This window comes from Passer domesticus, chromosome 8 (genome assembly GCF_036417665.1).
Source record: "Passer domesticus isolate bPasDom1 chromosome 8, bPasDom1.hap1, whole genome shotgun sequence".
NCBI lineage: Eukaryota > Metazoa > Chordata > Aves > Passeriformes > Passeridae > Passer > Passer domesticus.
Window position 1 is genome coordinate 37925877 of NC_087481.1, and position 13262 is coordinate 37939138.

General features: G+C 38.7%; 1 protein-coding gene across 16 annotated transcripts in view; it reads left to right on the forward strand.

The window, feature by feature from the left end:
* CAMK2G (calcium/calmodulin dependent protein kinase II gamma) overlaps positions 1 to 13262 on the forward strand; it is a 241591-nt gene that overhangs the window by 55763 nt on the left and 172566 nt on the right. For all 16 annotated transcript variants that reach the window (XM_064430432.1, XM_064430451.1, XM_064430436.1 and 13 more), the window contains exon 3: positions 3104 to 3232. The gene's annotated coding sequence lies outside the window, so the exon portion shown is untranslated. The remainder of the gene's footprint in view (positions 1 to 3103; positions 3233 to 13262) is intronic.

Genomic DNA, 13262 nt, shown 5'->3' on the forward strand with positions numbered 1-13262 from the left:
GGAAATTTACAGAAACAGCTGATTTTGGACTATTATTTCTGCAGTGCTTCAGTCAATCAGATGCACATTCCACAGGAAACCCAACAAACTGAAAGCATGCCAGTTAGCATATTTCTGGATAAAAAAAGATTTGCTAAAATCTTGGAAGAAAGCAGATCCTGGGGATTGACCTCTGCAAGCTGTGTCCCAGTGATGGCGTATCCAAGGAAGCAGCATACCCTAAACTCCCTGTGCAATACAGCTCTGGAGAGAAAACTGGCACTGTTCATCTCTGGGAAAGGCTGCCTGGGAAGATCATTTAGGATTCCCCTCCCTCTAAAGCATTAATTATCTAAATAAATACAAGATATAGGAAGAATAACTCTTATGTCTTGACATTAATAATATTAGTAATGGACTGTTCTGAAGAAGCTCTGGAGGGAAAATGGCAGCTCTGTGAATTTATAGTTGAAGAAAAAGGTTACTAAATGCAGAAAAATGGTAGAGAGCCCATAAAGCAGTACTGCCTGGTGTGTCAGGCAGTCTCAATAGACTTGCAAGTGAACAGCTATTGAACAATTCAGAGGATAAAGTGTTTTAAGGAGAAAAAATAAGTTGCTTCCTGGGTGCTGTTGAATAACTGCATTCTTCCTGCATAAGCTCATAAAGAAACTGTGCTGAGAAGAAAGGAGAAACAGAATTAATTTGGGTACTCTTGGGTAATAATAGTGTATATATCGGGTGCTCTAATAATAGTACTTATCTTCCCCTCACCACCACTGTGGATGTTTTGGCTGCATTCTTCCTTTTTTTTTTTAGTTTACTTCCTGTAACTTATTTCTAGTATGGACACTGTGCTATTTTTCCTAATCTTTGTTTGCTGATTGTTGTTTCAAATTTATAGGCTTTAAGTAAATACATCTCTAAAGAAAGCTGTGCTTACTCTGCTTATCCTGTCTATAGCAGTTGCAGATTTTATGGACAAACGAGGTGGACCAAAAAAAACCCAAAAAAGTGAAGAAAAAGGAAGATTGCAGAGAAAAACAAAACTTAAAAAAAATATGTTTTGTTTGCAAAATAGTCTTTTTTGTTCTTTGTGCAAAGTCTTCCAGAGGGAGGTTCTGGCATAGAGTGACCTATCATCAGTACCAGCAGGAGTATCCCTGCCTGAAAACAGAAATACTTTCTGCCTCTCCCCTCTGTCTCCAAGGCTTTTTCTTGGCCGTACTCACTAGTCATGCCATTCTGTGATTTTGGTTAGAATGGTTGGAAATTACAACGTTTTATTTCTTCTGAAACATGTGTGGTTTTGACCAAAATGTCTCAAATTGAGGTACAACAAAGTCTCCGTCGTGGAGTTTTTGGAGTGTGTCTTCCCATTGTTCCCCAAGAGGTGTCAGGAGTATGCTCACTTCTTTCTATGGACCAAGCAGTGAGGGAGACCATCATTTTCAGAGGAGATGAAGGCAAGGTGGAGAGCACACTCCATGCTAATAAATCTGTGAGGCTCAGCATCTTGGGCTGCAAGCTGGTACTGTTGTAGTCATGATCAGAAAGGTAGGGAAGGAAGTGGGGAGATGGGGGAAGAGGCAATGTTAAGTGTCACTTGCAGGGAGAAAGGTAAGAAGAAAGTGTTCTTGTCAAAAATGGAAGAACACACTGCTGCAAAAGTGGAAAGATGCTTATCCATAGGTGTAAGGGACATATGTGGACAATGTAGGTTGGCCACATGAGTTATTCAGGAGGACTCAGCATCCAAAGGATGATTGTGAGAGGATAGGCCTAGAGGGCATAGGTGCTCTGAGAGTGAAAACAAATTATGTATAGTTGACTCAGTGAAAAACAGGCTTAAGATACAGGATGACTTGATCAAAGAGAATTCCACAAGAGATGCCTTTGCAGGGACTTGTCTGAGTGCAGACAAGAGAAATATAATTGTGATTTTCAAGGCTTCTGTCAAGCAGAAAATTACATTGCTTTCAATGACAGCCAAAGAAAGTGGAAGATGGTTGTTTTGGACCCAAAAGGACTAGGAAAGATGGAGCTCTGTTATAACTGGGTTCAATCTTCTGAAAAGTCTTATGAAAAGTTAATACCAGAGAGATGTTTGAATTTACTCTTTGACAGAGTTTACAGAAAGTTTAATGTAGAGATGTAACATCAACCACATAGAGATGGCAAATGAGTTTGTTTCCAAGTGAAAAAAAGGAAACCAGAAGAGAGCCATTTCAAAATAAAAAACGTTGTGTTAGAAGAGTATGGAGAGATTCAGTGAAGAAGAGAATTGTGGAATGTGGCCAGTGATGTGTAAAGGAAGCTTCCCAAGCTCAGAAAAACAAGGACAGGACTCTGCCTCTGAGCAGTTCTGTGAGAATAGTTTGAATTCCATGTAAAGGACAGAATAAGATGGGAGGAAGCCTAAACTGGAGTTGGAGGAGAAACTCCACTGTTAAGTTTGTATTTGGTAAGCTCTAAGGAGAGCACCATGTGAAGGAGTTGAAGTATGCAGTGGGATATATTGTTAAGGTAAGACTTAGTGTAGGAAAGAACTGGATTTTCCCTCATGGCACCTGGTGATGAACATTCATGTTGCCATCCAATAGGAAAGCTTTTGTAGCCCATGTAAATCCCCCTGAGATAAATGGAAATTTCTAACATAGTCTGTGTAATACAATTCATTATATGGAACTACTTCTGTGAATAAGCATTACTCAGTGGGTGTAAGGAACACAGGACAAATCCTGGGCTACTGTATTATGCTGTACTGAATATTACTTAAAATCACCTTGAGCTGCACTGAATATTATTTAAAAGAAAAATAGCTTAGGTAGATGCTGATTTTCTGTTCATTTCAACCAAATAGATCCAAAATACCTACTAAACCAGAGATGTGAACTCTCTTCTGAAACACATGTTTATAAGCTCAATTGCTCCATAGTATCTTTATACTACTCTAACAGGGGTCAGCATTTGGTCTGTAATAACTCATTACTGTTTTCTTGTATCCACCAAATTATAGAAAAAGCCCACTGTAGAACATATGTTCCAATGGAACAGCTTTTCCTGAAAGCTACTTGGTTATTCAATTGTCTCTTGGGCCTCATATCTGTTTCTCTCTCTGCAGGGTCTCATCAGGAAAAGGTGGAAATTGACCCTTGCCCTAGACCACCCTCTTCACAAAAGCTAGAAATCCATGCCGTAGATTGACAAGAGCCTGGAATCCAAATCTTTCCTTTCAGGGTAACTGCAAAAAGTGAGTACTGCTCTGCTGGCTCTTTTGTCAAGCTCCTGCTCTTAGGAGATAACTTTCTATGCCTAGAGAAGGAAGGGTGTTTTTCTGGTGCAGACATTGAATGCAATGATTCTACAAATATACCAAAGCACCTGTTTAATGTTTTTAGGGGATGCTCTCATGAGACACAGGGACATCAAATACCTACTTCAGGCATTCTGAACCAGGTCAAGCTTTTTTTTTTTTTTTAATGTTTCCATGCCTAAATTTGATACATGCGAAAATTAAGCTGGTAAGAGTGATGATTTTCACTAAATTCCAATAAAGGTAATGTAGGCTACTGGGTCACTTGCTTCAGGTAGTTTTAGGTGATTAATTGTTATTCCTCTGCCTTTCATTCTTCCCCCTGTGTGATTCATAATGAAAAAGGCATTTTTTCTTGTCTTTCACAGTATGGTGATATATTAGTAGGTGATTCCACAATAGTATTCAGTGCCAGGTAGAGGTGTTTCCTTTGACCCCAAAGCATGTCACCACATTAAAATGAGATCATTCCTCAAAGTGGGGTTCATTAAACTGACAGTGCTGCCCAGTTACAGTTTCACAGCTCTCAGTTCTGGAGCAAGATAATTTGGCACACTTGGACCTTTGTGTTTCTGTGAATTGACTTCTACAGGCATGTATGACATTTTCTCTCTAGCTGCAAGACTGATTCCTAAAAAAAACCCAAAAAACCCAAACCCAAAAAACCCAAAATACTAAAGAGGAAAGACCCAATCATTTAAGGAACATAAGAAAACCGCAGTCTGAGCATGTGACATTCAAGTCTGTGCAAGCATATATCAAGTCCTAAAAATTGAAACAATTTGTGTAAGTAACTTCGGACTAGACAATGGCAAACTGTACCTTTAGCATCTTCAAATAAACCCTATTAAACTATTAGAAGTATAAGCTCTACTACATATGTATGTAGTATTGACAATTCAAAAGGCAAGAGAAATAGTATAAGCTATGTTTTGGTTGTTAACAAATGACATGAACATTTACGGCAATTTCATTAAGTGAAAATAAGAGTAGATACCTAAACATCTGGTGCGACTCATTTAAGAGACAATTTTTTCAGATGTTAATTGGACCAATGCTATTAGAGCCAGCAGAGCCCAGGAGCTGTGACTCATCAGGAGTGCTGAGAAACCTTTGATTTGACAAGGTAGTTCTCTGAATCCTGGCATGAAAATTGCCTTCTGAAACAATGGTAATATTTCTTTTAAGGAAGTCTTTCTAGGAAAAGAAGGGGGTAAAAATCTGAGCAGCTGGAAGTCAACATTGTATTTTCTTTTTAGCTCTTGATAAAAAAGTATTTATAAGCACTGCTTTTAAACAGGTGATTAACAATAGGAGTGTGTCCTTATCTGTTAACTCTATTTCAAAGCCCTGGAGTGGTAGATGCTATGAATGACTGAAGGAAACAGTGAACTCCTGAGTTCTTGTAAAGTATGGCTGTCATTTCATCTCTACTGAAACCTGTATTTCACAGCAGGGCAATTATTTGCAGCACAATGTTAGATTATGGCTAAGGGAAATTCCACAGAAAATACTTTAAAACTGCAGTTTCAGATATATAGGTATATTGGGCATGCTGTGATCTATTTGGGCTGCAAGTATAAGCTAAAATTATATTAAATGCAAAAGATTTGGTTCAACTCTTTGTGCCTGGCACATATGCGGCCCACCTTAGGTCATCTGAGAATTCCTGATTTAAAATTTTGCATTTGCCAGTGGTTCTTACTTTTTCATTCAGGTATGGAATAGGGTGTCAGTGTTGTTACTCTACTGGCAAAAATAATGTCCTAATTCCTTGAGCTCTGAATCTCAGAGAAATTGGAATGTTTTAGGAATTAATGGTTAGGCTTATACAGTTGCCTTCTCATTCCTCTACTCTCCTTTCTAACAAGCTTCTTCAGAAATCTAGTACTTAATTGAAAAATTGAAGCTTGAGACTAGTAATATCTTTCAGAATGAAAAGTGACTTACTGCCCATTAAAGAAGATGTGAAATATTGGCTACTTTGGCAGACATGCAAGTAGTCAGATATATTTTAAATAAGCTCTCAAGGGAGAGCTTAGATCTGGGCTAACAATGAGAAATCTAAACAGAAGTATCTATTACTTACTTAATCAGCCTGATTTCATGCATATTCCTAGGACTTGACAAACATCTAAGCACAATTGCCAAAACCTTTGCTAATGGAAATCGTAGCAGGAGAGTCACAAAACTGTAGAGAGTGCCCAGGCTTGGCAGGGTTGCAGAAACAGCTCTGCTGTCCCATGTACAGCTGAGGTGGTTTGGACTGGCATGCAGGCATGACCTCATGATAAACTCACTGATCCTCACTAGGAATTAATCATTTGGCTACTTGCAGCCAGCAGTCTACCACCAAGAGGAAGAGACTGCTGTCTTCTGTTTGCATATCATAAGGGCAAGTATGTTTATCAGCACTGAATTTATGAGCTGATTTCTGCAATTTCTGATAATAGTACCATGTAAAATTTCCCCACTGGTAATTTATTTGTTTTAAAGATTTGTAATATTACAGTGACCTAAGAGTTGCTTGTTTTGGTTTTCTCTCTTTCTAAAAGTGTTGTTCAGCCAAAGATATGGAACTCTGACTCTCCGGAAGTTTGAGCTATCATGAGTTCCTGATAAGGAAAAATGATCCTAATCAATAAGATATCCATTCTTATGAATTGTTATTCATTCTATCCATAACAAAATGCTTTGCCATGCCATTGAAGAAGGATATAAAGCAAAAGAAACATAAAGATAGACATGTTTTCTTTTGAAATAAACCCCTTATTTTATCTTCCTAAGAAAAAATATCATAATAACCTCATTCAAAGGTTATGGGAAGGAATAGTGCATTTTGAACAAATGTTACACAAACTGTGTGTGTTCTGAGATGTTATTGTCCTAAGTTGTGAGGCTGATTTTCAGGCAACCAGCCCTTGGAAATACTACAGGCAGCAGGAGTCCCGCAGGAAGTGGTATTTGTGATTCAGTCAGCGGCACCTTGCCCACTGAGTCAGTGTTGAGCCAAAGTCCAAATGCGTTTCTAGAGTGTGGAATATAAAACTGAAGTCATGACTGCTGCAGCCACTGGGAAATTCACTGAACTATTGACGAGAACAGGGATATTAACCGCAACATCCCAGATTCCAGACAGGGATAATTACAACTTTCCCCACTTACTTCACTGGGAGAATAATTCTTCTAATTTTCTTTAAGCCTTGTACTTTTTTTCTGCACTTAACAGATCACCATCCTCTAGGCATGTTGGAAGGATGAGTGCCACAACTCAGATGTGCAGTCTGTCTTTCTATGGGCTATGCTGGAAATGCCAGGTGTGGCACTTGCAGTTTTGCAATTCCATGACTTATCCCACTTGGAGATGTCAATGGACACCATCATTGTAACCTACCTGAGCTTTTCCAGCTAGTTCAGTTCTGCAGCTGAAGGGATGTGCTGAGGCATTTGCAGTACGTTTCCTCTCCGATTCATGACCCACTAGATGTGCACAGTGACTCAGAACAGCCTTTTCTAAACAAAGTCTTAATTCATGGGTAGGAATTGAACAAACCTCAGCTAAGTTTTAAGTTAAGATGCTCCACTTATGTGATCTTTCCTACTGGCTTTCACATGTCAAGTACAGAATTGTTCTCTACTCATTAGCTTTTCTGGTTGGTGTTTTTTTTTTGGGTTTTTTTTTTTTTTTTTTTTTTTTAATCCAGTTGTTATATATACTTTAAAATGTAACAAAAATAAGTCTTCTTCAAAACAGATCTCTAATGTCATTCATCCACACACTAATTTACGTGAAGGTTTGTGGCAGTAAATTTTGGCATCCAGATTTCCAAAATAATGCCAAAAGTTGTGAAAAATCACAGCTACAAATCTGAAGTTGTCCAACAGGCAGTCTAAGTGCTGTGACCCTGCATGTAGTTGATGATACAGTGCTTAGAATTGTAAATATTTTTTGTGTCAATTGTTGACAAACATATTTTTATCCTTGTCTTGATTTTAATTTTTTGTTATTATGAAATAATATCTACCTGCATTTGACTTAAATTTAGAGAAAAATTAGTAAGACTTTTGGTAACGTTTGTTTTGGACCTGCTAACATTTTGATCAGAGTCATTGCTAGGTACGTGTAAATGGATCAAATTTTGTAGCAGGCAGATGTGGTTTGGATCATTTAGTTAGACTCTGTAATCTGTATGTAATGGCTAAATTTCTAGGGTTATAGAACATATTAAATATTAGGTAGCTCATTTAGCAGGGGGATAAGTTTGTAGACATGCGAGTTTCTCCATTAATGTAGGGAATGTATTTAAATGTTAAACATATCGTCTTGGCTAGAAGGAGCTCAGTAGCTGAGCAGTAGCTTCCACAGCAGACTAAGGGACATAAGGATGCAAAATTCACTTCCCTGGACACAGCAGTACTACCTCTGAGCACCTGCCAGATCTGGATTTGCAGGTCCAAGCCTTTTTGTTCTTCCTTCCATTGGAGTGAGGAATAGAGGGTTATTCAGTGTGAGAAACAGTGACAAGATTTCACTCCGAAACTTATCAAGAAGTTCTCATGGTGGCATATGAAGAACACAAAGTTTATGCACAGCACACCAATCAATCCTTCCCTTTATCTTTCCTCCACCCTTCAATACAGAAGTTTCCGCTTGGTCATGAAGGAAGTGAGGGAGCCTGGATGCCACCCAAGGAAGAAAGCTAGAGGAAGGGCTGGGTGACTTAGTCAAGCAAAGGGGAGGAGAAGGAAATGATCATTGAAAAATAAAGTTCTAAATACAGGATGAATTTGGACGAGAAATATGTGGAAACATTTCTTTAGAAGTGAGAAATGGGAATAATGTATGCAAAACAGTTTCATCATATGCAATTAGTAAATGGAGATTTCAAGGCCTGGCGCCTTATGTGAGACCAACTGTCAGCAATAGATTTAGAGTGTTGATTCTCACTATGTATTGTACCAGAAATGCATATTTTTATGGAACTCCTGGTACCACTTTGCTCTATAGTCCACCCACATGACAGTCTGGTTGACCATAACTCTGTTTTGGATTGGAATCTTTGCTGATGCCTTCATCTGTCATATCCTTGCAGCACCTTTCTTTGTGGCTTCTCTCTCTCAGATATGATGATTTAGGCTGTCTGCATTCTAACACTTAAAAAAACCACAACAACACAAAAAACTGATCGTGTCATATCCAGTTACTATATCGGTATACTTTGCATGTGTCTGTTACTGTCTGTTTAGTTAGAACATCAAGTAATTCTTGGTATTTATACTGTGCTAGCATACATTAGTGTATTTTGTGTTAGCCCTTCCTAAGGTTTTGTCCATCTTTTTGAGATATTTCTTGGCTTGAGTGTTTTTTAAGTTATTTCTTCAACTAGCACTTCTCCCATAGTTCTGTGAGCATCTATAGGAGCCAGGCAAGCTGCTTGTGAGCATGCTGGGGTTTTGTAAGTGTATTGCTCACATTTTATAATGCTGAAAAGAACTTATATAGTGCAGAAAATGAAAACCTTTTAAAAGTTCTTCAGTCAGAAATGCTGGTATTGTACACCTGTACTGCCATATCATGGAAGCTCACAGCTGACAAGAGCTGTGTGATCACAGACAGTGGAGTCCCTTTGCAAGCACACAGGCTTCCTGAAAAATTCTGCTCTTAAGGGCTGGCAGAAAGGAACTGAAAAAATAGTAACAGTTTTAGATTTTATGACTTGACTACCTCTTTCCTATCCTGAGCTTCCTTTCGGATGTCCTTTCACATCCTGGGCTGCATCAAATGCAGTATGGGCAGAAAGTTGAGGCATATGATTGCCCCTTCTAGTGCACTCTGGGGAGACCCCACCTGGAGTGCTGTGTCCAGCTCTGGGCTCCCTAGCAAAGGAAGGACATGGATCTGTTGGACCAAATCCAGAGGAGGAGCACCAAGGTCATTAGAGGGATGAAGTGTCTACAAGGCAAAGCAGAGACAATTGGGGTTGTTTAGCCTCCAAAAGAGAAGACTTAAGATGACCTAATTGTGGCCTTCCAGTACCTGAAGGGGGTCCGTAAGAAATGTGGAGAGTGACTTTTTCAAGAGTATGTAGTGACAGAACACAGGGCAATGACCTCAAGCTGAAAGAGAGTAGATTTAGATTAAGGTAGTAAGAAGAAATTCTTTGCTGTGAGGGTGGTGAGGCACTGGAACAGGTTACCCAGAGAAGTTGTGGAGGCCCCTTCTCTGATAGTGCTCAAGGCCAGGTTGAATGGGACTCTGAGCAACCTGATCTAGTGATGTGTGTCCCAGCCCATGACAGATGGGGTTGGAACAAGATGATTTTAAGGTCCTTTCCAACCCAAAACATTATAGAATGGTTCCTAGCCTTTGGGGAACTGTGAAAATATCAATACATTCTGAAGTAATTAGTTCAAATTGCAAGAAAGAATTAGTAGTTGAAGACTTATTGGAAAGATCTTGCATTGCCAAGTAGCTAAGGCAGCTTAATCGCCTTAGGAAGATGTTTTACAGTGTATCAGTGAAAATTCATTGAGTGAACAAAGTGCATTGTCCTTCCCTGTACTAGGCCAAGTTCATGAAAAGGATTTTTGCCCCTTCCTGCACTCTGCTATTTCTGAGCCTCATGGTATTGTGAACAGGAAAATGTTATATGCTTAAGAGTTGAAAGGGCAGAATTATTTCACCCTCTCCTTGGAAATGCAGGTTGAAGGTAAAATGAGTAGAGTAGATAAGATGAACAGCTGGCACCACGCCTTGATGGCTGTTTACATTGTGCTTATAGAACTCCCTGGCTTACAGTGGATCTCTTCACTTTATCCATCCCTGATCAACAAGAAGAAATTAGGTGCTGTATCCCCTAACTGTAAGCTTATTAGCTGTACACACAGCTCTCCGGAATGAAGATTATGACACTGACGGTCACATAATGAAGAGAAACATGTTTCTTACCCACAGATTTTTTTTAGGTATATCAGGGCAACTTCCCCATTTCCTTCGGACACATAAACAAGAACACCATGTTTAGTGGCACAGGAAATTTCTGTTTCTTTCACTTCCTGGGAAAGTACTTTTCTTGATTCTTCTTTTCCTGTAGTAAAAAAAGCCCTGCTAGCAGATTCTTCTCCAGGTTCAGCCTGCTGACGAATGATTGTCAGTTCATTCCCTGAAAGCAGCTACTGGAGTTGTTTTGAGGTGCAGGAAGATGATAAATTTTCACAGGTCCCTTTCTAGCCATGAGATTTCTTTCTGGAGTGTAAAGTGGTAGCAGGAATAGCCTTCAAATGAAGACCTTTGTCAGATGCAGGCCTCAATACAAATTACTTGGCAGCTGAAGATGCTCATATCTTGTCTGCCTCTGCCTCACATATTCATTTGCCTAAACTTCTTAGCTATAAGTGCAGGGGGAAAAGAAAGCAAATTTTTCAAGGTCATAAGCATTCAGACTGAAGAGTAGGACAGAGACCTGACCTCTATTCTAGTGCTTGAATTTTAAGCCTGAGGTTTTCCCAACTATTGCCTGAAGAGGTCTAGGTTATTATTTACTACAAGTCCCCATTCTGCTGTTTCCAGTGATCTGAAAAACCCGGACTTTTGGACACCTAGCTATGTGAGAAAAAGATAAGCTCAACCATCTCCTTTCCAAGCCTTCCACGGAGAAGTAAAGTAATTTTCAGGCCTACTGGGTCAATGTACCCATCAGCAGTTTTCAGGAGCACCACAGACAGCAAAGACTGGTGCTGGAAACAGCTGCTGGAAACAACTGTATCTTTAACATTACAGCTATTTATTTATACCAATGACTGCACTTCTCTACTATTTTTTAAGTTTCCATGGCTTGCTAGGGAGGTCTTGAATGTAAATGGGCATATGTTTGCAGCTATGAAAGAAAGTAATGTAGGGCAAGCTCCCTGTTGAGGTGTGATGCTCCTGATCAGGGTATTTCTGAAGAGTTTTTCAGTTTGTCCATCTATGTTTCATGGACAAAAAGTCAAATACCTTAGAATAGATGATATTAAAACTTAAGTTCATTGTCTCTGATGGAACTTCATACAAATTTAGTTCCTTTTCCCTGTTCTTGTTTCAAAATAAAATGTTAGAAATGAAAGTCCAGGTTTAACTCTTTTTCTCTGACTGGTCAGAACTGAGTTCTGTTTCCAAGTTGTGTTTTTAAATGCTTATGAACTATCAGCTTTGAAACAGGAGAACAAAAAGTGGTTAGTTTTGACCTTACAAGAACTAGGATGTAACAGACATTCTGAAGCCCATTTCATTTTTGAGGTAATGAGACAGGAATGAGTTTCACATTGTGAAATTAGTTTGCTTCAATTCTGTCTACTAGTAAGATTAATTATTTTGCCTGCACAATTAACAATTTTGATTTCTTTAAGTAAAATATCGTTAATCCTTTCATGGAAATAATTTCATGAAGGTCTTCTAAGGAAAACAAATATTTTTAATGCAGCTGCTTGCCTAAAAAAGTAGCAGAATGCTCCATAAATTATTATTCTATGAAGATCAAAAGTATCTTCCACACCTGGAAAAGATGTAAAGATAAACAGTTTCACAGTAGAGATCATCTTTCCACTGCACTGGTCTGGTAAGATAAGAACTAAACCTATTGCCAGTAGGATCTTTTTGGGAGGAAGCATCTTTTCTCAGAGTTCCAGGCAGATCAATAAACCAGCTCTCACCTGAAAGTAAGATGTAGCTGGGTATAACCACTCAAGCATCAATAAATGAAAGCAGTTTATCTTTCCCATATTAATTCTAGAAATTATCTGACATGATAGAGTGATGGGTTGAAATGACATCATTTCCTCACAGGGAAGAAATTCTGTGTTACTCCAAAGATATGCAGAAAGCAGGGTTTCTGTAATATGTTTAAAAGTAGTCTGTGATAACATAATGAAATAAGTTGTCAAACTCTAAAGCAAGGGGCTTAATTACCTGATGTTGTATTAAAAAGCAAGGTGTACTGCATATTATTTTATGTCCTGTTATGGAAACTGTTTGTTTTCACTATTCCAAATAAGCCAAAATTTGCAAATACGTATGTTTCAGGGGATGCTAGCGGTATGAGTTTCTCAATGCAATGCCTTGTGTGGTCTTACTGCTAATCTGCTACATCTCAGAACTCACCAGTGCATCCTGCTGCGTGACATTGCATGAGTATTTGGTCACATTGTATTTGAACTGATTTGGGATAAACAAGAGGAGGCTGTACAGTTTTGTTTAGTTTTTCAAGATTTTTAAAGTATGATAAGAATAGTCCAGTGTGTTGAAATAAATGCCTTGTGGAGTTCAAAGTCATTGGTCATTTATCTTGTAATCTAGAATTAATCCTGACAAGAAGTATGTAAACACAGCTGAAATTGATTAAGATATCTTCTTGGGCAAAAAAAGAACAAACAGGGTTTGGCCTGGCTTCTTTATAATATATATTTTTGAAATAAAATAGTAGTGAACAAAGGAGTTCTTAAAATTATTTAATTATTACCTGAATAACCAAAGTGACCATTTAAATATAGGAAGATTGAGGCAAGTAAATTCTTTATTATTGTGAAGAGTAATAAAACAAGCAGGCTTTGGAAGAAAGATTTATAGCTGTCACACATCAGCTGACACGTTCATGACATGTCCATGAACATGTTCAGTTCTTGCTAGATTTGACACACATTAAGGAACATAGCTATTTTAGAACACAATCTAAAAAGGACTAGTTAACGTCCTGCAAACTGTATCTGGAACTTCCTGAAATCCAGGTGTGAAGTACAGTTGTTATTGGTATTCCAGAGGCAGCTTTACTCTTGCTAGCTTATCTCCATCTAGTAGAGCTGCAGGGACATGGAGGTTCCAGTTTTAGGCCTGGAGTCCCTTCTGGACATGCAGAGCTCAAGCTGCCCCAGCTATGCTGGCAGCAGTGCAGAACTTGTGCTAAAAGCTTTCGGGATATGTTTGTACAAGTTG